This window comes from Dermacentor variabilis, chromosome 9 (assembly GCF_050947875.1).
Source record: "Dermacentor variabilis isolate Ectoservices chromosome 9, ASM5094787v1, whole genome shotgun sequence".
NCBI lineage: Eukaryota > Metazoa > Arthropoda > Arachnida > Ixodida > Ixodidae > Dermacentor > Dermacentor variabilis.
Window position 1 is genome coordinate 128,816,705 of NC_134576.1, and position 26,689 is coordinate 128,843,393.

The 26,689-nt window shown below is 45.5% G+C and overlaps 1 long non-coding RNA gene across 1 annotated transcript; it reads left to right on the forward strand.

Annotated features, from left to right (window-relative positions):
• Positions 1-3,008: 3,008 nt before the first annotated feature.
• LOC142558182 (uncharacterized) lies at positions 3,009-23,998 on the forward strand. The gene is made up of 3 exons (XR_012822967.1): positions 3,009-3,130; positions 20,502-20,718; positions 23,895-23,998. It is a non-coding gene; the product is annotated as an uncharacterized LOC142558182 (long non-coding RNA).
• The last annotated feature ends 2,691 nt before the right edge of the window (positions 23,999-26,689 follow it).

Below are 26,689 nucleotides of genomic sequence, written 5' to 3' on the forward strand. Positions count from 1 at the left end.
GCATGCTTATGATGATTGTGTTACTTAAAGTCAAATCATTGTGACTTTGCTTATGACAACTCAATTGCAGAAACAATATAAAAGTAGGCTGTTTATTAATTGCCTAATGCCCAGACAAAGCAAAACTCCGTTCTAACCTGCTTAATACGAGAAAAAAATTTATGTTTTAGTTGGCCTGGGCTCCTTTTTTTGTAGAGCATGGGCGCTTTAAACAGCAACTCTAGTGGCGCACTCACGGTGCTTACTTCACCGCTTTCGATGCGGTTTCTAGAGTAAATATTCTTATTCCAGAATGCCAGTGTTATGAGACACGCCTCTTGTGTGAATGAGAACCGACATTTCGTAGAAAAGTCAAAATTGAAACAAAAAGAAATTTAGCATACCGGTAGGCATCGCAAATAGCAATTTTTGAGGTCATGCTGGTACGTTGTGTGTTTTTCAGGCGGACCGAATTACAGGACAACAATGTGAATACAGCGATGGATGCGGCTCACTAGATACCCACTGCTGCGTAGTTCAGGCCTACCAACCGGGACTGAAAGGAGTCTGCCAGAGACTTGCTCTTCCTAATCAGCCATGCTCTATTACGATGGTCAGATCACACATAACAAACAATCGCTTCGCCCCATACGTGGGCGCCTGCCCCTGCAAATTCCCTCGTAAGTAACTGGAAACGTTAGACGAAACATTTCAGAACACCAATGTGGCATTCACTTTTACCTTTCATTGGTTGCCTGTGTCAACCAGATATCACAGTTTAACGTTTCCATAAAAGTATTGGTTTACGGACCTCCGAAACACTGGAGACGCGAACGAGTGCCGTGACGATGGCGGCACTATCTTGTGGAATTGACGTCAGCTACAACACACAGCATTATGTGTGCTTGCAGTGAGTATGTCCAACATGATCTTCTAGCGCAAGGGGGCTGATAACAATAATCATCAGAGTATGGCGTATTTTTTTTCCTTCTGCCAGAAGAATGGCTTAACAAAAAGAAAGAAGAAACGTATCTAACGTGTCTTCGCTGAAGAGTTTGCGACAAGATGACGCTACCAGCGCTGATGATGGCTAGATGTCTCCGGTATCCTACAATTCCATAAACTGTGGACAACGTGAATTAATAGACCTCATGTGTGGCAGAAGATAGTGCGTAGCTTTAGTATACCCAGGAAATGGGTTACAAGGACATTCCAAGTAAACTTTCGCCGCCGGCGTCCACGTCACCGGAAGGTTCCCCATAAATTCCAGGTGCGGTAAGATAGCGGCCCACGCACCGTATGTTGCAGGTGTGAGAGAAAGCGTGCGAAGGTGAACCGGGAACGATGGTGACTTGACGCACGTCGCCTAGTCGCGCGCGCGCAAAAGAGGGAGGGGGGAGGCGTGCAGGGGAGCCTGCATCTCATCTTCTAGCCCGGACGCGCCTGGACATGGGACGCATGAAGGCGCCATGTCTAGGCGCATGTTTCATGTTTCATGAAACATGTTTCTCCATGTTTCTGCATGTTTCTCCATGTTTCATTGCAGGCAGGGATTTCAGAGCGATAGGTGTGGCATTTAAACGGGTGTAGTGCTGACCGCTGCTTGAACATACTCTTGAGTGCAGTCTGTGTTGCGTACGTGTTAGGCAGAAGCGTGCAAGGTTCGCCAGAAGTGATGTCGACCGTAGTTACGTGGTCATCCTTTCCTGCCCCTTCACTTCTATTGTGGTCGTGCAGACCAGCCCAATGACAGACCACCTGAACTCTGCAGATGGGCAACAAGCTCGGCTTCTCTGCAATAAACCCTGCCTACCACACAGCTCTCCCCGGCACTTAAGCCGCTTTCCTACCGTATTTTTTTTTCGTGCTTGCTCCACTTGATGCGTCAGTGAAAGAACTGAAGTTTGGCTATAGAATATACACTATGCCTCGGTTTGAAGACAAAAATATTAAGCGGGCAGACTGCAGTACGCGGATTGACAAAACAACGGCCCCTCATCCGCCCAAAAAAGCCATGTGAAGCGATGGCTTGCACGTTACAGCTCCTGCCTTCAAACCTCACAAGTGAATGCTACGTCAATTTTCTTACGAGTAAAATGGAATTAAGAGGAAGCTTTAGCTCAAGTGCTCCTATCTAAATACATGTAAAAGGAGAATTAGTTTTTCTCGGCAACCACTGCACCAAATTTGACGAGGTTTGTTGCATTTAAAAGACAAACTTAAAATCTAGTGACTGTTGGTTTCGAATTTTTGAGTTAGATTGTCAATTTTTTGTTAAAAATTGGCAAAAATCGAAAATTTTCAAAAAACGAAACTATCAAGTTTACAACTCTGTAACTTAACCACTAAAAACGATGATACAATTCTGTGAATTGCATCTAATAGTACATCTAAAGCGGACAAAATTGATATGTTACACATGAATATAAAAAAATTTAATAATAGAGAAATACAACTTTTGCAAAACCATTGTAACCAACGTAACAAATTCACGTAAGATGTAAAATGACATATTGAATTTGTCCGCTTTGAATGATCTAATGGATGCCGTTTACAGAACCGCGATATCGGTTCTGGATGCAGAGCTATGAATTTATAAACTTCATTTTTCTATTTTTTTCAAACGGTCAAATATTTGAAAATCGTTTTAAGAAAATTCAAGCCCTAAATCGAAATTCCGCTTCCAACAGTCACTAGAATTTAACTTTCTCTTTCAAATGCGACAAATTTCATCAAAATCGGTCCAGGGGTTATCTCATAAAAACGTTTTTGCGTTTTACATGTATTTGAATAGGCCACGTCGGAGTTGGGCCCGAGCTAAAGCTTCCTCTTAAGCCTTTGCTTCAGGAAAAAATACGCGACCGATGGAGGAAAATGCCAAGTCTGACGTCGTGCAGCGAGTAGAACATTTGAAACACGTCACGTTTCCAGGCGGGAAGGAAAGAAGGCTATAGAGCTCTTCTCTTCGTGAAAGGCAACCTTTGCTAATGCACTCCGGTTATGTACTTAAAGAGGCATCATCCGTTTGTAGAGTCAGCAACCCGCGGAATAGCTCAGTTATTACATGAACATGAGCGCACCACTTGGGTGCGTTGTTATGCTTAATTTGATCCTATCTATTTTAGCAGGTCCACCACGAGTTAGGCAACCTGTAAGTACACTTCATGCTGTTTTGTTTTCTATTCAGTCTGGCACCTACATACTTAGTTTCGCGGTAACTAACGCATCCTCTCATGTTACCTTTCAGGGTACATATGCAAACTTTTTTTTTACCTCGTACCACGAGTTAGCGTGCGATGAGCGCACTCCTTGGATAATTCATGGTAGATTGCCGTATTAATGCGTAAGCATTCTTTGGCGACTAACCAACAGCGTCACGTGAAAAATGTAGTGTTTTCTATCTGCATGAAACTTCGTAATTTGCAAAGTTGACATTTAATCATTATAGTAGTGTAAATGTAGATGAATAGTAGCTTTATAAGTCATAAGGAACAATCCGTACGAAGGAAATAAAATAAAGAGAGATTGTCCATACATATACATAAGGCTCCTTGGAAAATTAACGGGGAAGCTTATAGCAGAGGTGGGCCAAGAGAATTTCGTGGGCGGGTCAACTTGAAATTTGGGGTTGAGTCAACTTGAAATTTCGATTTGGGCCTACTGAAATTCCGGGGTGGACCAAATGAAATTTGTGGGTGAGCCAACTGAAATTTGGGGGTATGCTTACGCATACTTAGACAACTCCAGTTGAGGAGGAGGAGGAAACAACCTTATTCAAGAGAAATTTCAGGGCTTTGTAGATGGCCGCTTGCCTGCTGTGACCTCTACCGCCCAGGCAATGGTTGCTTTTTGTACTTTTTATTTGGGGGACCGTATTAGAGTCTCCCATGCCGTTTCTGAGTGAGCTGGTAGAAGCTCTACGGGTGGGGGAAGGCTCTCGCCTTCCCAGGGGATGTGGATTTGGTTTGCTATGGCGATCTTATCGCAGTGTCTTGCCCATTGGGTCAACCTCTCCATTTGTGAAGATCGCTAAGCGATGAGGAGTGGTAGGGCTATTTGAATTTGGCGGACGACAGTGGCCTGCACTCTCGTGAGGTTGCTGTGTGGTAAAGGGCGTCTTCTTCTGTCCTCTTTATATAGGTTAGTAAGTTCGTTGCAGGAAGTCACTACCTATACCATCGGGGGTGGGGAAGGGACAAAGGCGGGTTCGGTTCCAAGGAGAGCGCCAAGCGGCTTGTTGACCCTCGGGCAAGTTTGTGTGCTTCCTCGTTGCCGGGATTTCCCGAGTGAGCGGGAAATTAGACAAGATTGATTTTGGTTCTGTCTTTCTGATTGAAGTTTGTCAGGATCTTGGCAGTATCTAGTCCCATGCTGCCCCTCACAAAGCTGATAACAGCGCTCTTAGAGTCGCAAAGGACAGTGTGGGTAGTTGGGTTCATGATGGCCAGCGCTATGACCACTTCTTCGGGCTCTTTGATTGATGCGGCTCTAGTTGAGGCCACATTTACGATTACAAATTCTCCATCCACTGCACTTGGAGCAAGAACTCTTGGCAGTAACCTCGGCGGGTGAGCCAGCCCACTAACTCCCCGGACGCGAATCGTTCTGATTCGAAATAATGTTTTCTCACCCATTCACTCGGGGTCCCGTATGTGTTTGCGTCCCTCGTTGGCGGCATCGACGAAGACCGCGGTTTGGTCTTGCTTGTGCTTTTCGCGTAGTTCGCCTGTACCTGCCTTTTCTCCGGGCATCATGCCTGGCCGTCAGGGTGTTTTTCGGTATTGGTTTGATATTTAAGCGATGCCCGATTGCGGGAGATAGTGGTTCTCCGCCTCCCAGGGTATGTATGAGTTTAATGTTCAGTCCACTCAGGATATGTAGTCCAGTCATCGTGTCTGATATCCGTGTTAATTGGGCTCTTTTGTTTGCTTCGATCAGCTCCTCTAGGGTGTTGTGCACTCCAAGTGGGAGGAGGTTCTCGATGATGGCATAAACAGGCAAACATAGGGTCCCTTTGTACGCTTGCCGACTTATAGCTTTTATTTTCTCCTTCTCTGATTTCCTGAGATGATAATAGTGGTAGGAGTACGGTCGATGAATAATGCCTGAATCAACCTACACCAGTCCATCTCCTTCATTCCTCTGTGTCTGTTGGCCACTCGCCTGACCAGTACACCAACTTGTATGGCGGTGTTCTGCAGCTTTATTAGGGCCGTGGTAGTCGATGTGTTATGTTGAATAAACATGCCCAGCACTCTAATGGTCCGAACCGGAGGAACCGCGCCGCCTTCCAACGCAATTTTGATCGGTGCTTGCAGTTGGGTGTCAGTCGCTGGCGTCTTTCCGGCTTTATTTCTAATGGTTATGAGTTCGGATTTCGAGGGGGAGCATGCTAGCTTGTTGCGCCTGACATATTTTTGCACAACGTTTGCTGCCTCCTAAAACGCGTCATCTATCGCACCATCCGAGCCGCTGTTTAGTTGTTGTGGCAAGTTCATCATGGTGATATTGAAGAGTAGGGGGGTGAGAGAACGGCACCTTGCGGGGTACCTGTTGTCCCAAGCGTAAGCTTTTGACTAACCATTTCACCCAGCTGGGTGGTTGCCGTTCCTCCTTTGAGAAAGTCGAAAACCCAGGCGAAAGTTCTTTAGCCTGCATTCAAACTCCAGTGGAGTTTCAGCATTCTTTCTTGTTTTCTGTTCTTTTTTTGGGGGGGGGGGGCGGCGCGGCGGCACACACGACCCTTCCAAAACGTTTCCCGACTAATCCACCAGGGCAGGGCGCATGCGCGGTCCCGCTGTGAAAAAAAGAAGGATTGTCGTCATGTCGGTGTCGTCGCGCGGTCGTCGTCGTACCAATGTCATCTTTTAAAAAAATTGTATCTCACTGTCATCGTGCCACCTTTTCGCTTTCGTGGGCCTCCTTCCTATTCGTTAGTGCATCCGCGTCATACACTCGTCATCATGCCGCCTCTCTCGAGCGATACTTTGGCAACATCGAGTGCCATAGCAATGCATGGAAGGTCACTTACGTTACATATAACCAAAGCAACGGGTTTCAGCGTGACAACTACATATGGTAAACACATTGTACTTCCGAAATGCGATGTGTCACTGCGTAGCTCGAATGCTAATCTCTTCACTATAGACAGTAATCATGAGATGAGTTGCATCGTAACTTTCTTGGTTTAACTTATTAATAACCGCGTCTTTTCGACGGGGTCAATCACCTCTTCTGACGTCACTTAATATTGACCCCAGTTTTTCAACGACGTCAATGGTCTCTTCAGACGTCACCTACTATTCCCTTTCTTCGAAGGAGTAAGTGCGGATACTACGTGGGTTTGTCGACTTCCGTCTCTTTTACGGGGTCAATAACTCACGTCAGAAACATTCTTTATAAGTTGCCCTTTTTTTTCTCTAGCCCGCTATTTAAGTATATTAAATTTCTTCGTGCAGTGTATTTTAAGCTACAATGTGTGAAATGAATAAGAGGATTCAGGGCCCGCATTTTTTTTACTTACAGTTATGTGAGAGTAGACAATAGAACTAGGGACCACCCTAGGAGAAATTAACTGCTACGTTTTGCTCACATAGCCTTCACAAGTGGCCACTTGACATTCCAAGTATAGCAGCCGTGACGCAGCTGACGTTCTCAAGTGTGACACTACACTGTGGAGAGTTCTCGCACAGAGCCCACACGCGGTCATTAAACTGTACAAAATTCGTGGAAGAATCGCAAGTTCTCAATGTGTTGCGCAGCTGTGCGCTTTCCGTGATCTTGAAGGCTCACGAAAAGCGGTGCAAACTCAACTTCCCTTTGGCAGAATTCATCGGCGACTGAAGGAGATATGGCAAAGGCTTTTTAAAGTCTAACCCGTTCAGCGCTTCCGATGTCGTTTTGAGATCACACCGACCAAAGTCCGGAATACAGCTGCGCGTGGGCAGATGGCTAGGGAAGCGGCTGAAAGGCACAGCCTTTTGCCAGTTCACGTGCTCACACAACTGAAGAAATGGCCAGTTCGACCAAAGTAGCAGCGGCCACAGGCGAAAGAAACTTTGAAAACTTCTCGAGTAGGGAGGATAAAAAGGCAGGAAGGAAAGGCAGGGAGATCAACCAGATGCTCGTACCATTTGCTACCCTACGGGAAGCAAACCGGGGAAGGGCTTTATGGGAAGAAAAGAAAGGAGAGGGAGGGATGAAGGTACTATCCATGTGAGTATATGCTCATGCCCATAACTTCACGCCTATAATCGGTCATTGAGTCCAGTCCCTGTCATGAAACGTAGCAGTGCTCACGTCGCTTTGTAAGCCAGCGGCACATGGGGCCATGGTCCGAGAATCTTAGTCTTTGAAAATGGTCTCTTATGTCACGTTTGTTGTCATAAAAATTACAAAAATACAACATGTCCTTCATCTTATCTTCACAGTTGCACGAGTCACAGATCGGTGTGTCGGACATTCCAATAAGTAATGAGTAGGCCTTCTTAAAAGCCATCCCTAATCAGAGGCGGCACTGGAAAATCGCATCACGGCGGGAGAAGTTCGATGGAAGCTGGAGCTTCAATGCAGGATCCAACCGGTGGAGACGGCAGTTGGAGCGTGGTGTTCCACAAAGCTTCAGTCTTGGTTTGAGCAAGTAAACGAAGACCCCTGGCAGCATCGGCCCTTGATAAAAATATAGGAAATCAGGGTTTCTTTATGGGCTGACTGTGCGGCATCATCAGCAAGGTCCTTTCTGGTGATGCCACAGTGCATAGGAAGCCACTGGAGATGATGTCATATCCCTTTATGAGGGCTTGATGAAGAACTTCTCTGGTCTCAGAGACCAGTTGGTCATGGGTCCTGCGTCGTAAGGCTGACAGCATACTCTGAAGGGCTGCTTTGGACTCACAAAAAACGACCCACTTTCGAGGTTTGGCTTTTGCGATGTAATTAACAGCGGCACGCAGAGCGGGAAGTTCTCTTGCTGTAGAGGTCGCTTTGAAAGTAATTGCAACTTGTAAGGCCGGGATGATAACAGCGCCTGTGGAGCTGGTGACTGAGACAGAGCCATCGGTGTAAATGTGCGTTCCTTGTTCATATGCCTCTTCAGTAATGATAGTGTGAACCGGCGTATAACCACTGTTGAATGGCGGGTCTTTTTCATTATTCCCGGAATCGTGAGGCGTACTTGTGGTTGTCGTAGGAACCATAGTGGTAACAGTGGTCTTGCTGCTGGTGTAAAGCCCGGCGGAAGGTAGCCTTGATGTGTCGCAACAAGTTAGGAAATGTGGCGTGAAGTCTTTGTGCTGGCAAAGCAGAAATATAATGATTGGATACGCGACACAGATGTCGAATGTGTGCTCTAAGGTTGTCAATCGTTATATATGTTGGAACCAAGTAGTCTAGCAATCATGGTTGTTGCTTGAGTCGAAGCGCATAGTGGTAGTCCGAGACATGTCCGTAGAGCCTGGCCTTGCAAACTTTCGAGGGTACAAATGTTTGTTTTGCATGCGTTCGCCAAAACCCGCGAGCTGTACAGTAAAAAGCCCAGAAACAGCGCTCTGTACAGAAGCAGCAGGGACTGTACCGACGTGCCCCAGGTGCTTTTGCACAGGAACCTCAGTACATGTACAATTAAAATTAGTTTCCGCTTCAGGCAGATGCAGTGGTGGCTCCATGAAATGTCCCTGTCAATAATCACACCTCCAAAGCGGAGAGACTTTTGGTATTTGATAACCTGGTCATAGAGAGAAACAAGGTACGGTGTCATGGGTTTGCTCTTAAATGGGATCAACGCACATGTTTCTATGGACGCCCAAACGCCTTGTTTGCGGAGACACGAACATGTTAGGGTGGCTACCCTCTGATTTCTTGGGCGCACTTGAAGACGAGTCACTGCAGAAGACCAAAGAGGAATATCATCAGCGTACATTGATAGGTGAATTGTCTTGAGTAATCTTTCCGCAAGGCAAACCATAGATAGGTTAAAGAGAATAGGGTTTAGAACCCCGTCCTTTGGGACGCCACCGTGTGTAATATAGTTGGCAGCCGGGCCATCTTCGGTCAGCACAAAGAAAGACCTTCAGGGTCAAATAGTCGGGGATCCATAGAAACATTTCACCACTGATTCCAACAGCCTGCAATGACTCGAGGATCGTTTCATGTGTAACATTGTCGTACCCCCCTTTCACATCAAGAAAGAGTGCCACTGATATGCGCTTGAAGCATTTTTGTTGTTGTATGAACGTTGTTAGGTCAATAAAAGTGTCATGACCTGCCTCGCCAAAAACCTTTCATGGCGTCAGGTTAGACATTGTGGCGTTCAAGATACCATTACAGGAGTGTAAGAATCATCCTTTCCATTATTTTCCCTATGCAGCTTGCAGGCCAATAGGGCGATATGACGTCAGGTCGAAAGGCGACTTCCCTTGTTTGAGTAGCGATACGAGCCTACTAATCTTCCATTGCTGAGGGACGATGCTTTCATGCCAAGAGCTGTTGTAGTAATTTAACAGCTCTTGCCTGGCCTCTTGTCCAAGATGGGCAGGAGCTGCATAGGTGATGCCGTCGGGCCCTGGTGAAGAGGAGCGTCGAGAAGCAGCCAGAAAGGCCTCCAGTTCTCCCATAGTAAATGGAATTTCCATTTCTGGGACGGGAGACACAGGGATGATACTCGCGTTTTCGGCGTTGGGGGTGACACACATGCCAGCGATCCGCGCACAAATATCATTCGTCACCTCAACTTGCGTCTGGCAGTGTTGTAGGGCCAAGGCCATGAAAGGATGTCGCTGTTGCGGAGACGAGCGCTGGCCCCGAACAGTCCTCCAGCTGTATGAAAGTGGTTTGCTAGGGTCCACTGATTCACAAAAGGCCTTCCAGCGTTGTTTCTGAAATTTGTCCAAACGGCGCTGGATTTTCTTCTGTGTTCGTCGTGCCATTCTCTGGTCACAGACTGCCCTCGTGGGTCTGTATATCCTTTCAGCTCGTCCTTGAAGTGCGGTTAGCCTCTCCAGTTCTACGTCAAATCGGGAACGGTTGCTGTCAACGTTAGGAGGCATGAAGCTTCCCTCATTGTCTCTCTGATGGTACTCACCAGGCTGCGGCCAAAGTCTTCTCTGCATGCATTTTCCATGCGTAGTATATGCGTCACGTAGGTACAGGCGTGCTTCTCACACAGTTGGGGGCCCAGCTAAGTTTGGGAGGGCCGTACCATACAACAGTCTCATACCTGGCTTCTGTGCTACGTTGCTTCAAAGCATGTGATACGAAACTTTGGGAACGCACGGAACTACAGTGGCGTTCTGGCTAGCCGTATTGCACTGCTGCTTTTTTTTTGGATGCGTTGCTTCCTTCACCCAAGTGTGTGTGCATTGACCTGTCCACATTCGCACTCTGCTTCAGACAAAAACAATAGGTTTCTGTGGCTGAAACTCGGAAACGAAAAGGCCGACACAGAACGACAGTTACTGCAAAATAACAGACGTGAAACTTACGACTGGCGATGAAAGCGACTTTGTGTTCAGTAATTAGCCTAAATGTTACAAATATTAATATTTGTGAATTCCCATGTGCGATGCATATACATATAATATATACATATAATATATATATACAGAGAGAGAGAGAGAGAGAGAGAGAAACGCCTATATTTTATCGGGTGTTGGACGGGAACGAGCAAGAATTCATGCGTGGTTTCGCTAGGCGTGCTTGGCGGCTACCCCTTCGGCACGCTCGACAGCCCGGAGTCGGATGGTCAGGCTGGAGCTGAATAAGCCTTATCCGTTCGTTGTCCAGAAGCACTCCAAACTCATGTAAGTGAACAGCGGCGCCAGAAGGGGCGTGCAAGGAAGTGTTTTCGTCACTTGAAAGCATCGACTTTATTCGATAATCACCAAACTACTAACGTGCTCGGCACCTAGAAACTTCTTAATTTCATCTTAAGTAATTTCGCAGTGCCAGCCAAGGAGAGGGTCAATGCACTTTGTGCTTCCTTCAACCCTGTAATGCCCAAAAAAGTTCCACGGCAAGAAATATTTGAACATCCGGTACGCCATTTCTGGCTACGCTGGTGAAAACGTGTTTATTTACAGGGACGACTTCGAGGCCAACGAAGGGAAGGGGAAAACTACGGCATGTCTCGTATCAGGGAGCATAAATTCTCGCGAATTGGTGATTGATAATGAAAGCGTACAATATAAAAAAAGCTGCTAATTTAAAGAAAATTTACAGATATTTTTTGTACCACAAAAGATATTTGCTGTGAATGCTCAATGACAGAAACCTGTTAAAAGAAAAAAACAAGCATTTTCGGTTCTTGTTGATCTCTAGCCTATAAATCAAGTGAAAACAAATATGGAACCGTTTTAAATTATTGTCTCTGCGTAAAAAATTTTAATAAAATTGAAGAATCTTTTTCTTTTCATACACACCGTTTTTTGCGTATATACCAAGCACGACGCGCAGTTTGCGGTACCGCTTTGATGCCCCGTGCCATAATCAAGATGGCTGCTCTTCGAGTCAACGCATGTTGGCACTGCTCAGTTTCTTCTTTCGAAAATCCTAAGAGGTGAGTGGTTTTCTTCTCGAGTACATTACAAACAGTGCACGAGGTATTCTCTTGCGCAATATTTTCAGAAGTGTTCATGGCACACGCAAGGACTACAATGTAGCCGGCAAAGAAAATTCAGGCGGACAGTGACATAACTTAGCAACTACGTATTTCAGCGTACGCTGCGCTTTGTGACGTAATGTGGGATTTGGGTATTAAATTTAGCTTTAGTTTTTTGTTACAGCACACGTAAGGGCTAGCCAGCGGGCTTGACAAATGTATTATTGTCTATTCTTGCCTTTTCGGAATGCACTTGCTTTTGCTTGGCTGCGAGAAAAAGAAAGCATGCGTGAGCTCTCAAGAAAGCTGACTAGGCGATGTGAGCTCTTAGCTAAGATAAAGTGTTTACTTTATTGGAGTGAACGCGAAGTGCGAAATTTTTGTGTTGTGTAATATTTTATTTGTTTTGATGCTGGCATATCAACCCGCTGCATATGAGGGCACATGATATACCTAGTACTGATTTTGTTGCTTCATTAGCTGCGGTTCGAGTATTTTTAGTGCGTTGCCGTCGGGAAATGATTTTGCCTTGCCACTGACTAAGTGGCTTCACATTTAAGATAGTTAGCAGGAACACCAGACTGTGTGGCTTTGTGTACTCTCTGGGCATTTTAAGAGCACAGCGCGGAAGGTGCTAGTACTCGAGCAGCGAAGATATGCTGTCGTCGCGCTCGTGGTCACGAAGAAATTGCTCGCATGTTGTCTGGTAGCCTCATTTACTGCCTCTGACAAAGAATAACAAAATGTATGAATGGTAGACTGCAAAGGTGAGAAACAAATGGTCAAAATTTGCATAAATTGAACTGAAGCAACGTATTTAGTAAGTAATGTAATAAAGCAACACGTGTCATTGTTTGACGTAACTAATACTATACAGTTAACGTAATGTGTTTACCGCTTTAAATCATCCGGACAATTTTTCTACCTTCTGTCATTCTGCTGGACATTGTTACAAAAATAGCCGATGCGTAATTTGTTTGCGACTGCGCATTTCGCGACCGCGCGCCGTATCTTGAACTTGATCTGCAGACTTGCTTGCTTGAAAGCCTTTATTGAAAACGAAAAAAGAGGTGGGGGGGGGGAGCCCTTAAGGGGCTCCGCAATGGGTGGAGTCCCTATTCCGAGACCCCATTGGTACGAGCCGCTAGCTTAGGCCTCCGGACCAAGGCCTTTTGGGCCTGAAGGTCCGAGCAATCGAGTAGCGTCGCCTCCCACTCCTTTCGGGTTGGGTTAGAGTTCAGGGAAAGCTGAATTTAGCTGACAAGCCCAAACCATGTGGTAGGTGTCTGTCACCTCCCCAGAGTATTGGCACTTGCCAGTGAAGGAACAATCGAAATGTTTCAAGATTGCAGGGCACAATAAAGTGTTAGTGAAAAGTATGATCAAGATGTGCTCATTAGCCTTGTCAAGCCTTTTTGCAGGAGTTTGCTATTGGCGATGCCTATCTTTGTAAAAGGTCGTGATATCTTTGAATGTTACAAGATAAATGCCTTCGGATTCCAGCTACTCACGGTTTAACTGGGACGCCCAGTAAATGAGTGCTCGGGCCGCCGTGTTCGCGGCGTCATTCCCTGCTGGGCCCTGGTGACTCGGAGTCCAGACCAGGCAATGGGGCGTAGGGTCAATTCCCCCGTTGCTATAGTTCTCCAATATTCGTTCCGCTAGCGGAGTGACCCAACCAGCTTCATAATTTCGACAAGCCCCGCGCGAATCGGTTATGATATATCCAGACCGGGGGTCAGAGGCAGCTAGGGCAATAGCTACTTCTTCTGCATGTGTTGAGCCCGAGGCTTTGAAAGTGAGCACATCTACTTGCTTTTCCTCGAGGATGACCGCTGCCGTATACCACTTCCCGCGGCATGGACCGGCCACATCCACGTAGAAGACTCCGCGTTTGTTGCCGTAGTGGCGTCGCAAGGCGTCCGCCCTCGCCAGGCGACGACCACTGTGGTCTTCCCTGTCCATCTTTGTGGGGAGGGGTCGAACTCTCATGGCGCGTCTCCAGTGTTCCGGTACTCGGACCCACTCCTGAATTTCAAAGCTAAGTTTCAAGTGGAGCCGGTCCAGCAAATGCCGTCCCGGCTTTGTCTGAGCTAGACGTGTGTAATGGCTATTAAGGTGGGCTTCCTTGAGGTCCTGGAAGGTGTTCACTATTCCCAAAGCGAGAAGTCTCGCGTTCGAAGTTGTGACAGGGAGGTCAAGGGCCCTCTTCATCACTTTGCGGAGGATGACCTCGAGTTTGGCTTCATCATTTTTCCGCAGATGGAGATAGGGGACCGAATATAGAATTCGGCTGGTTACGAAAGCATGAGCTAGCCGCACAGCATCCCTGTTTCGTAATCCCCCTCTCTTGTTGAAGACACGCCGGCCCATTCAGCCCACTTGGTCCCCAACCTTGCGGAGCTTTTATAGTGTTGTGTCGACTCTTCTTTGATTGTGGATAAAGAGTCCGAGAATTCGGAGCTCCTTGGCCTCGTGTATGGGACCACTAGCCAAAGAGAGACGAATTTGTGTAGTGTCCATAGGTGTTGGTCGAAGGTGCACAAATTCTGATTTGTTTGGTGCACACTGGAGTCCACAGCACTCTGCGTAGCGATCCACTAAGTGGGCGACTGCTTGCAGGTTTTCCTCCATGTGCCCTATTTTCCCTCTGGGGCCCAGATGGTAACATCGTCGGTGTACAGCGCGTACCGCACGCCTTCAATACCGTTTAGCTGGGCCGGGTGATGCAGCGTCGCAAGGTTAAATAGCAGCGGAGGAAGCATACCATGCTTGTTAATTCAGTTGGTAAGCGAATGTTTCCAAGTTTATACTGCAGCTAAAACTAGTATCCTTACTTTGTATAGCTGTCTACTAATTAGCTGTCGTAACCGATGCTTCGCCTTTCCGGCGAAAGTGCCGCTTTTGTTTACTTCAAAAAATAAAAAAAAAAACGCATGGAGCATAAACCACAATCCGCCCTATTGATATGAAATACATGAAGAAAAGGACTTCAGCGACAGATTGCAATGTTCAGGTTGTTAGTCAAAACGATTGACTGAATAACTTCACAAGTATTCTATTTAAAGCATATGTATAGATTCCTAAATTGAGGCCAAGAAGTAATCAAATCATCGAATCACTTCTCGACCTGATCGGCTTCAATTCCGCAATTTCAACATGTGCCATAAAGTGAATACTAAGATTAGTTTAGAAAAGTTATAAAAGAGGAAGTCAGGAAATAATATGGACATTCGTTTTTGAAATCACCTTCTAACTGGCTGCATGGTTTAAAAGATGTTGGAACCATATTGCACAAACGGTATGTTAATATTGTCATGAATAGGCGACACGCATAAAAACAACCAACAAAACGACCAAGATAGTGGTAAGGTGGTAATTGCACTTGTAGCTGAACCGGTGGAGACAAACCTGAGATTCTTTCCTTTCTTCACTGACTGTTGTCCCTTTAAAATGAAGCAACACTCATTCTGAATCTGTCGCCTTTTGTATACTTAACTGTACTTAAAGGAAACCACAGACCCTACAATTAACATGAGGTTCACACATTCGCCAGCTTAGTGCATATTGGCAGCAACAAAATGAAGCTTGTCAGTGCAATGTTCTGTATAGGCTTCTACATTTTTTAAGCGAACATCGACCACCAACATGTAGTTGTGTGTGCGTTGTGTGTTTGTGTGTTGTGCGCATGTGCACGTGTGTTTTGTACGTGTGTGTTGTGCGTGGGAGGGAGGGGCGGAGGGCGTGTACAATATGTCCCATCGTGAGCGCTGTTCCTTTCAAAGTGTATGCGGAGCAACTGACTGGCCACGTATTAATATTCTGCAGTCATCTGAAACAAAATAGTAGTCTGGCTGGAATAAACATAATTTGGAAGTGGCCTCTTACATGGTACTCACATACGCACACACTGCAGGGCTTTGTTGATCGCTCTTCCAGAAAAAAATGTATTGTGCTTCACTCAGTTCTGTACAACCATGCTACTGCTGATCTATATTAAAGCAACACTGCTACTGTTGTTTTCAGGTCAAACGCAGCATGACGCCCTGAGAGAGGAACCAAGATCTAGCGCGCAAGCAAGCAGCACGGCCTCGCACCAAAAGTTTTCTCCATAATGAGGTGTCTTCGTGATCAAGTATTAAAGCAAAACCCTTCATCAATGTAATGCCGAGGCCACTTTAGTTTTTGTTTCAGCAGCAATATGGTTTGATATATAAGCTGGTTCTTTTAAACTGTCGTAAGAAGTTCGCTGCTTCTGTTTTGTCTTCACGTGGCCTATTCAGCTGTCAGTGTTTCTTGCTTTACAATATACCACTTTTCTTATTTTTGCACGACACAAACTGTAGCCTGGTTCTTCTATATAGCATCATTTACCGCTGCTTAGGGTTGCCACGTGCTCTTTGTCACGCATGACTCCATGAAATATCTGGTTCCTTGGTTTATCGAGAAAAAAACAAACACCTGTCGCAGTGGCTAAGCGGCTGTAGTGTTGCGCTGCTAAGCACGAGGTCGCGGGATCAAATCCCGGCCGCGGCGGCCGCATTTCGATGGGGGCGAAATGCAAAAACGCCTCGGTCCCGTGCATTAGGGGCACGTTAAAGATCCCCAGGTGGCCAAAATTAATTCGGAGACCACCGCTACGGTGTGCCCCTCATGATGAAAGCGTGGTTTTGGCCCGTAACATCCCAGAATTCATTAATTGAAAAATAAAGCAAGCGTTAGAGTGAAATTAGTTTAAACAGTATTCAAGCGACAACACTTTTGCTATTTTGCGGCTCAGCTACGATTGTTATACTAATATCTGACTTTACACAACAGTTACTGTTTACATCAAAAATGCTTTCGATTGTATCTGCATTCTGAAAATACGCACATTTATTCATTGTGCACTTCACATTACCTGGACACTGTGACATAATGCAAACGTACCATGAAGCCTCATACACATTGCACACCCATGTTGATGCTATTTTGCATCGTAAATTTGTGGGTGGGTACATTCCTTGAGTAATTAAAAAAAAACCGGAGGGAGGCTGCCACCCCAAAAGAGGGGCCAGCGCGGTCGACCAAAGGGAGTGATGCGGCCACGGCCGGAGTAGAGGCGCCACACGCCGGGAAGACGTCATGGCCGCGTCACGGTAACGACTCCCTAACAGGGGAAGGCTAACCGTTCTGCAGGCATTCATAACAAAGTTTCTTTACTCACTCACTGACAGAGTTGGGCGCGTTCCGTAACTTGGCCAGCCGTATCTACCGTTGTATTATACGCAAAGATGTGCGTCTTTATTCGCTTGCCTTCCTTTGAAACGGCATGCACTTTTTCCTGTTCTTCCTTCTCTATGTACGCAGTGGTATAAAGTTTGTAAACAGGAATAAGGTGCCTCAAAAAGGCTGGCCAACGTTTCGATAGGAGGACCTATCTTCGTCAAAGGCGGCCTCGTCATCCTCAGCATGTTAGTTCCAAAGGGTTAGCGCAGTGACGCCACGTGCAGTTTTTGTCGGTGACGGTTGGTTATAAAGGGAGAGACTTCAGAGGTAATGAGCTGTCAGCCCCCTTCTTGATTTTGGACTTCCCAATGTACGCATGCGATCCACGGCAAGGCGAAGTTCATCTATAGCCTGGGAAATTGACTTTTAAGCTGTTATAACACCTGGAGGAAAAGCGATGCTGCTTGTTTTCTGAACCTAGTGCACATAAACAATTCTTTTAATATTCCTGTTTTCATATTTATCTGTCCAGTGGTGTTCTGATGTAAAATAAAGCAGAAATTCGTTTTCTTTTACCAATGTGCTAAATTACAAATTATTTCTTACAGCCACTGAGAAAAAAATATGGGGTTTTACGTGCCAAAACCACTTTCTGATTATTTCGCACGCCGTAGTGGAGGACTCCGGAGATTTGGACCACCTGGGGTTCTTCAACGTGCACCTAAATTTACGTACACAGGTGTTTTCGTATTTCGCCCCCATCGAAATTCGGCCGCCGTGGTCGGGATCCGATTTCGAGCCACTGAGAGAAAAAGCGTTGACCATGTCTACCAGCAGCTCAATAAAACTGAGAAAAGTAAGAAAAAAACGGAGACATACACGAGGGCTACGTGTGACCTTTGTCTTTTTGAGCTGCAGTTGAACATTTTCAGCTTTGAGCACAGAGCCTAATCTTCGTTTTGAGACCAGCTGCGTATTTAGTGATAGTTGTTATTTCATAATGATTACGTGACGCGCGATAGTAATACTATCGTAGTAATACTATCGATAGTAATACTATCGATAGTAATACCATTTTCATTTGGAGTGGTGATCGCGGGTCGGGGAGGCGTAGCGAAACCGAGTAATGCAGGTTCCAGGGAAAGTCCATGCCAGGTTCGCATCCTCCAGCGCTTCATCCCGAATACAAAAGGCACTCTGTCTATGGGTAGCCCATATGTACAAGAAAAAAAGACAATAAAATGATATTTGACTAAAAGCCTAGTTAGTAGAGTGATTATTTATTTAGTACATGCTTTTCCGAATTATCCGCAACCGAAAACTCTCTCCAGCGTATAAAAAAAAACGGTTTCCCGTTTTTGATGTTTACAGTGCTTAAATCGGAACATTGAGGTTATAAACTCAGCATAGAGTAAATAATACGTTGGGCATTACAGGGTTAAAATCTGATATCTTCAATTCCGTGGCAACTAATGCCTGCTGTCCTCTTACGCTTCCGCGTAACGCCAGCTGGCACACTCTTGGGGAAAATTTTCAATGTAAGCCTATGATGATTGTGCGCTTTGAGTTCGTGAGGTTGGTGAATTTCAATATTTGATCTGATGACACGGTGGTCGAAATATTATGAAAGTGGTCAACTTGTCAATTATTTGAAGCCAATTTTCCGAAGCAAATACATTAACCTTAAACCTGCTCATGCTGGAAATCGCCGAACTTCATTGCAACGCCTAGGTAGGTGGCCACGTGATCCCTTTTCTATGGGTGCCTATAGTCATTGCGGTGTGATTGGCAATGAACTCGCTGACAGTGAGGCAAGATCGGCATTTTCTTCCTCCGATGAAGTAAGGATTGCCTACTCGAGACCTGACACCAACTCTATGATCAAGGCACTCGTGCAGGGCCTTACAAAGGCATACAAAGCTCACGATGACAACATCCGCAGACGCCTACGCGACATCTGCGAGCGGTACTGAGATCGATACTCAGCACCTCCACCAGATTTCACGTACTGGTGACGGTGAAAAAGCCAGCAAAACTGTGACCGACGAAAATAACGCTTTAGTGGGCGAACCTGTGCCCTCAAAAAACAGGCTAAAACACTCAAAGAACGGCGATAGCGGCGAACACAGTCGGCGATCGCTGAAAATCTGATCTGCCGCTCAAGCGCGTCGGCTTTTATACACGGGTCATCGAACGTTCCAGAGCAGTCGCTGGTGCCCGCGTGCTTTCCACAAAATTCTGCGCCATTCGCGTCGTGCATGCATGCAATCAGATTACACAAGGTTCAGCGACAACAGACAGCCAATAGAACCATCGATAACATTCCAGAAACTTTGGATACATGCAGAGGCGTCCCGCGCCGAGCGATAACATTTGTTAGACGGCGAAAAAGCGCTCACGCGAAAAAGATAAACAAGTCCACGTGTCAATACAATCGACCCAGACGGTAAATTCTGTTTAAACCCAAAGGTTACGCGGAGCAAAATGTCATTGCTATGCGCAAGATTCGGCTGGATCTTGCTTTCACGCGTCGCTACGCAACCTCATCGGCCATTCGAACAGCTGGGATTGTGAGTAACGTCAGACACCTGAAATGCTGCAACGCATATTGTGCGACTGCCCAGCACATGTGCTGGAGCGAAGGACGCTGGAAGGTTCCCTAGCCAGCATTGATGGGTAACCGCAGCCGCTATCGGAGGACTCTATCCTCTGCCCATGGCCTGACACTGCAACTTCAATGCTGGCAACTAAAGCACTGTTGATGTTTCTCCAGGACATCAAGCTAGACGAACAGCTCTAGTAGGGCCACTGTTTAATATACATAAGCACTCACCACTTCTCTTCTCAGCATCACCCATCCCAGTACTTTCCCTCCCCTTCCCTCCTCCCCAGTGCAGAGTAGCAGACTAGAGCTCAGGTCGAGCTCGCCCTGTCCATAAATTCTATCTTAAAACTAAGTAAATGAAGAAACTGGAAAGCCAGACCCGCATTCATGATAGTTTTACACTAGCTAGAACTGTTCGTAAGAGCACTTAATGAAGGCGGCCAGCCAATATTAGATAGCGAAAAGAAAAGCTTTCTGAATGCAGCTTCTGACAGTTCGCAAGGTCGTCCAAGTCAATGAAAAAAAAAAATTGGAAATTGAGGTTGAACTTGTTCGTTTAGTACCAAACCGCGGTGACGAAGTGATTCTTGTGACGCAACACCAAAGGGCTTCGTGCTTTTTTGATACCTTTAGTTACGGTATCGAAGGTAAGTTTCGGGGTTTTTTTGTTTTTGTTTTGTTTTTCAAGATAAGGACAGAGTGATATTGCGACGCTTGCTTAGAGCCCCACAGAGCCCTGCGCATACAAGACGTCTTGGCTCTTTGCCGCAAGGCAGACGACAAGATGTCTGAAACAGAAAAGGTGGCCCACGTATTTAAGGGTATCGCAGACGACGCCTTGAACTTGTTCATTTTCGGCGATATTTCAACTATTGGCGCCATTATCAAAGAATTTCGCGTCTTCGAACAAGCTGAAACGCTGAATCACGCCCCACATCGTGATGCTAAGTGAACATCGTGATACATCGTGAATAAAACTCTTGCGCAAATTAGAGCCGATGTCTCGCACACGTGGGAGAAATTAAACAAGGAGACATTTTTAATTAGTGACGACTATATATGCGCATCCTTTGCAGCGATTTGCGTGAGTATGCCGGTGTTGTGCTTATCTTTCAGAGTGGCGGCACTGTAGGAAACACCTGCGAATCAAGCGCTGATTGCGGGTCATTATCATCTTCCTGCTGCGTAATAAAGGAATACAAACCAGGACAAAAAGGCATATGCCGAAAACTACCTGGTCTTGGTGAGCCGTGCTCCATTACAATGTACAGAGACAACACAAACAACAATTACTACGCTTCTTACGTGGGCGCCTGTCCCTGCCGCCATCCTGGTAAGTGGCTGCAAACGTTAGACCAAACACTTCAGAATTTCAATGTGTCATTGACTTCTAACCTTCACTTGTTGCCTGTACCCATCGGATATCGCGGAGTTTAACGGAAAATTCGGCTGGTCGTTTGAGCGCGCTCTGGCCTTTTTGCGGGAGTGGTGAAAAACGGTTTTAACGATGTATTGCGAGAATTACCGGGTGTAATTACATCCGGAGAAGACTCGGCACTTCCTAGCGAAATGTGAAGGGATTGAGCCAGTGAGAACTGCAGGTGACGTACACCTTCCAGACGCTCTTGCGTTTAAAGTGGACGGAAGCGTCGACCGGTCAGTAGTGGAGGCAAGCAAGAGACGTTTAGCGTATTGGCGGAAGAAAAGCAGAGAAGACATTGCTACGACCGGACCTCTTACACTCATAGCTAGCGGTACAAGGTAGATTTTGAAGGGGAAAAAAGGTTAAGAATATGTACACAAAAGTACTAGATAAAAAACATGTATGCATAGCTGATTGAATCAAGCAGGCTAGGTGACTATTTGTCATCGCCCCTTTTCAAAGGAAATGCCATTCAATCATCATCATCATCATAGTAGAATAGATGTCTCCAATAATTGGGAATTCCATAAACTGTAATAGGTTCGCGAACAACTAAAATTCTCCATTGATAAACCACGTATTGCAGAAGGGGATAGAGTACATAGTTTTATTGCAATAACAGTTATTAGCTAGGAAATGGGTTTGCACTTTACTGACTGTACATTCACGACTGCTGTGCCTTCTTCTTCGAAGCCCGTGAAGACAGAAGCATGTTAACCCAATCTTCACTCATCAGAGATGCAAGTATACGCGTAGTCATCAACGGCGAGCGACTTGCTTATCGTTTGGCTCGTGCCATACACAAACGATCATCACAAAGATTTGGCGTAGCAGATGGACGAAGGTCAGACAGAACAACAGCATGTACGCAGCTTCTGTAGGTCATCATCATCATCATGCATAGCCAATTTATGTCATTCTACAGGAAGAAGGCTTCTTCCAGCAATATCCAATTACCCCTGTCTTCTGCTAGTTGACACTGTCTTATACCTGCAAATTTCTCAAACGGCCGTCCCCGACTGCGCTTTCAATCTCTCGGCACCCATTTTGTAACTCTAATAGTCGGCCGGCTAATTAACTGTCCTACGCATTACATTGCCTGTCCAACTCCATTTTGATCTATTGCTGTGGATGTGATGCATTGCTCAACACCCTTTCCTGAAGCCAACCTGTTCTCTGAAACTGAATGAAGTCAAGTGTTGCCCTAATTCTGTTGGAAATTACCTTGGATACTATACCACAAAGAACCGGAAGAAAACCTGATGAACCTATAATAATTCAATTATTAAGCGTCTCCCTTTTAATGGATTAGTAAGATGTTTGCATTCTTTCAACTGTCTAGTAAACGTGAAATCTTGCATAAAGGGTCGCAAATTTTTTTTCTGTTATTCCATCTTGTCCTGCCACTTTTTCCCTTGACGTGTCTTGCGAGGCCCTTCTAACTTCATCGCATATTACACGTGGAACTTCTGTTTTCCGTTCATCACTACGTCTAAACAAGGTTACGTGGCTGCTCTAACTGCGTACTGTACACTTGCGTACACGGGGTTTACCCCGTGACTTGTGGCAAAATTTAAAAAAAATATGCAATTGCCACGCAGCTGGACAGAACCACGGTAATCTTGTTTGCCGTGGTTTGGAGCAAGCCAGATTACTTTTCTGTATAGTTACATAATTAGTATTATTACGAATTATTTGACTTCTCAAATATTACAATCAGTGCAATACTGTCGATCAGAAAATTGTAGGCCACCATGAAAAATTCCCGATTCATATTTCCATTGCTCAATGCGTACTACATAACGGTTTTTTTTTTCTTCAAGCATTAAAGAAAACTCACAAAACACACAAAAAGTTTGTTACGTTTAGCACTGGGTTTGCATGAATATTCTCTATCTTGGGATAACGAATCTTATATGGCGGTATTCGACTCGGTCTCCGAATCGAGTAGCCGCTATTTGTAAATGCGAATATTTTATTGCAAGAGCAATTATATGGACACTCTTAGGTGCATTTCTGCCGTCGCCGTCAGCGTTGCCGTGATGTTTCGCGTAAAGTCCAAGGAAAGGTGGATCGCAAGAAAGTCATAGAATAGAGTTTGAAAAATTATACCGGCTCTCGTGCACACAGCAAATTGACTAAACGTAAGTCATGCGGAACTAATAGATAAGCTCAATTCAGAAGAGATATACGTAAATGTGGTGCTGCACACGGAAAGAGAATCTGCACCGATAACGACTGATGATGAAGCACCTCCTCAAGAACTACTTCGAGACGCGCGACACCTCGTATTCGTCCGCTATCGTCTTGTATATCATAGCCTCCGAAACACACGTAACGACGCCAGGGATATCGGAGTCTGCGTGGCGCGCAAGAGCTAGGAATACTTAGCTAAAATGTCTCGAGAGACACTATGGAACACTTTTCCTTTTATTAACTGCAAAGATGTCATCAATTGTTTGGATATGCTTCAGCGTACTCTACAAATTGTTGAAAATTTCTCATGATGTACAGTCGACCACCAAGGTGGGCGGGCCACGGGATTACAAACAACAGTTGACTATTTCAGCAGTTTCACAACGGAGCCTGGTATACGCGTTTCCAGCCTCTATTAGTGTACGCGAGCCGCATTGCGATGCTCGGTTTTAATGGCTACCATTACAGGCGGCTCCGAAATTAAACGTTTTCATAAATCCCGTGGTCCTTAAACACTTGTAGTTGATTGTACAGTGCGCTACTCTTTTTTTTTTTGCTTATGCAAATGGACAGTTCGAGGAAAACGCTTACACTGGGCCGCAACAGAGGATGGATAATTTCTCCACGAGTGCTCTAGCTTCACTCGAATGGTTCGGCACCTAAGATGCGTTTAGGTGAAACTGAAGTGCATATATTTCTGCCGTCCTTCTCAGGAAACTATTGTTAACTAGAATAACCTTACTAATGCTGCTGCAGTGCAAGATGCGCTCTCATTGTTTCTAAACCACTTCACTTGACCTTACTTGTGTTTACTGGTGATGTAACATTTTGATCTCGCCAACAACAAGAACAAGAACAACAACAACTAATATGTCGTTCATCAATTGCAGAACTCACGACGTGTTACCGCAAGGACCCAAGAACACCATCGTTAGGAATTTGTAAGAGCCGACAAACGCACGATTGGACAGCAGATAAATAACCTAAAGAGCTTCGTGTGTGATGACTAAAATAAAAAATAAATTATTTCTACTGCTTGTTCGGCGTTCTCATTAACAGTTGTGCAAGTCAATGCTCCGTTGTGTTTTCATCCTCAGTACACTTGGCACATATTTGCCCAAATGTTTTCCTTTGACTGAATACTCGTCCACTGCCGCAGTAAAGGAGACTGCATGCCTGTTTGCGCAGCGCGCTGGACAACGGAAGGAATATTGTTAATAAAATGTAACCTTTAAAGAAATCGCTGGAAACGCAAAAATAACTTGGGCTATAGCGAAGTTGGAGTCTGCGTGGCGAACTAGAAAGCTTCTTGCACTGCTTTTGCGTCTACCTTTCTCACAGGTTGCGGGGGGGGGGGGGGGTGGCAATGTTGGCAATGCGCACTCTTGGTTTCAAAGATGAAAACTGGGCCTAATATGTCTATGAAACATTTTAGCCGGCTGTATTTTTTTCGTATGTTTTACATCCTACGTTCATTCGTGCCAGCAGTTTGTGGCATCACTTTTTTCTATCACTCTTAATTTGGTCATGATGAATGTAGTAGATGTTGTATGCATTGAAGATTACGCGTAAACGAGCGAACAACATAATTTATTAGTTCGAAAAACAATCGGAACATTAAGGTAGGAAAATCTACTTCCCGAACATAATCCGCACCCTCACGAAGCTACGTGCATGCGTTGTCCTTTCGCATTCCTCTGACACACCCGCCACAGTTAAAGTACGGCCATGATGATTTCCTTGCCCGCCCTAACTAGTATTCGTCTCCAGATGTACACTGGAGCTCGGCTGCATTGCAGTAGCACTGAAATACTTTAACGAAGCACTTTTGACTGTTAACGTGTTGTAGTGTTCCGGTAATAAAATGCCTGGCTGTTCTTCTAGATTATTTGAGCTGCTGATAGCAGCCAAAGAACATTCTCGTGACTTAAATATGCCTAATGACTGTCGACGTGTTACTTAAAGAAACGTGACGCTTCATCGCGTGCCCAGCAACAGCGCCGCACAAGCTGAAGGACCCGCCGTGGTTGCTCAGTGCCTATGGCGTTGGGCTGCTGAGCACGAGGTCGCGGGATCAAATCCCGACCATGGCGGCCGCATTTCGATGGGGGCGAAATGCGAAAACACCCGTGTGCTTAGATTTAGGTGCACGTTAAAGAACCCCAGGTAGTCAAAATTTCCGGAGTCCTCCACTACGGCGTGCCTCATAATCAGAAAGTGGTTTTGGCACGTAAAACCCCAAATATTATTATTACAAGCTGAAGGACATCGAAGGTCGAAAGCAGTGCTATCATCTATCTATGTCAGCAGACAAAAAGCGAATAGTCTGAGGTTGAAGTGTCCTTTTTTTTTTTCTTTTTACGCTCAAGGCAGATCCCATAGAAACGCAGCATCGCACCAATCAAGGAACACATGTGTTCAGTCGTTTCCTCTTTCTTGCGTACAAAATAATGCCCGACGCCCCATGGCGTGAAAATTCATTTCTTTGTCAGCCATGTCTTCACAGGTAATGCCTCCGTGGGCAAACCAAAATAAGAAAGCCTTCACTTACGCTGAAAAAATCTTCTCCGTTTTAAAGACACCTTTTTTTTAGGCCTAGACACATACACTGACTGTTAAAATTGTTTTGGCAGGACTGGGTGTCCCTGTTCAACCTCGTGCGATTGAAGCGACTCAGAAAGTAGAGCAGAAAACTCACCAACGCTAATCTACAAGTTAAGAACATCTCAGAAAAACACTTTCTATCCTCCCTGGCAATCGGTCTGTGGTGACAACAAATTGTGATAACGCTGTTCACAAGCAAAGTTGGTGCGCGAAAAATGGGTCCTTCACGTCTTTGATAACATGAAGCGATTCACCACTTGACGTGGAAAGGCGTGTGCCAATGCCAGTCCACCGTCACGCAACCACCAAAACAGATTCGTGGTATCACAGAAATATCGCGAAGATTCGATGCAACTTTTGAACATGACTGGTGCGGTGTAGCAGTTGAAATACAAGAGCCTGCTATTCACCCTCTTGGATACCCACCAGCAAAATGTCTTCAAGTCGATATCGTCATCGTGTCGTCAGTAGGTTGACGAAAATTCTGGCCATCTTTTACTCGATCGTTATGAAAGATTTGTCGCGGTGTCGTGTCGTGTCCTTGTGTCGTGACGTATTGTCATCATTGTACCACCATCATCATCTCTACAGTCGGATTGTCGTCGTCAAATCGCTGTCGTCGTCGGTGTCATGACGTTGTCGTCTGGAGCATTTAGCAAGCGATCGCAAGAGCTTTACAGAAAGTTTATGGCATCTGGGGCAATCGCCTTTTGTCTCAGTATGATCCAGTGTGCCAGGGTCCACATAAAGACTTCATTTACTCACTTTAGATCATTCCACTTTGGATTTTCCGAACTGGTGACATTTCTACTTACATTGTTATTGTTATTATTATACGTGTAATACGTTTTTTGCCTATATTGATATGTTCTAGTGTTTGTTCCCTGCCTTTTGTATATGTGTAGGTGGTCATGTTGCATAAATAACTCCCATTTGCGCCTGCCTGCTCAAATTCTCTGTCTCCCTATTTCTTTCTCTACCTCACAATGTTCTGTCCACTACATTTCTCTTCTCTGTAGATATTGTCTTGCGTATTACTTTTTTAATACCCCCAGTACAATGGCTCCGTAGGTGTTCCTGG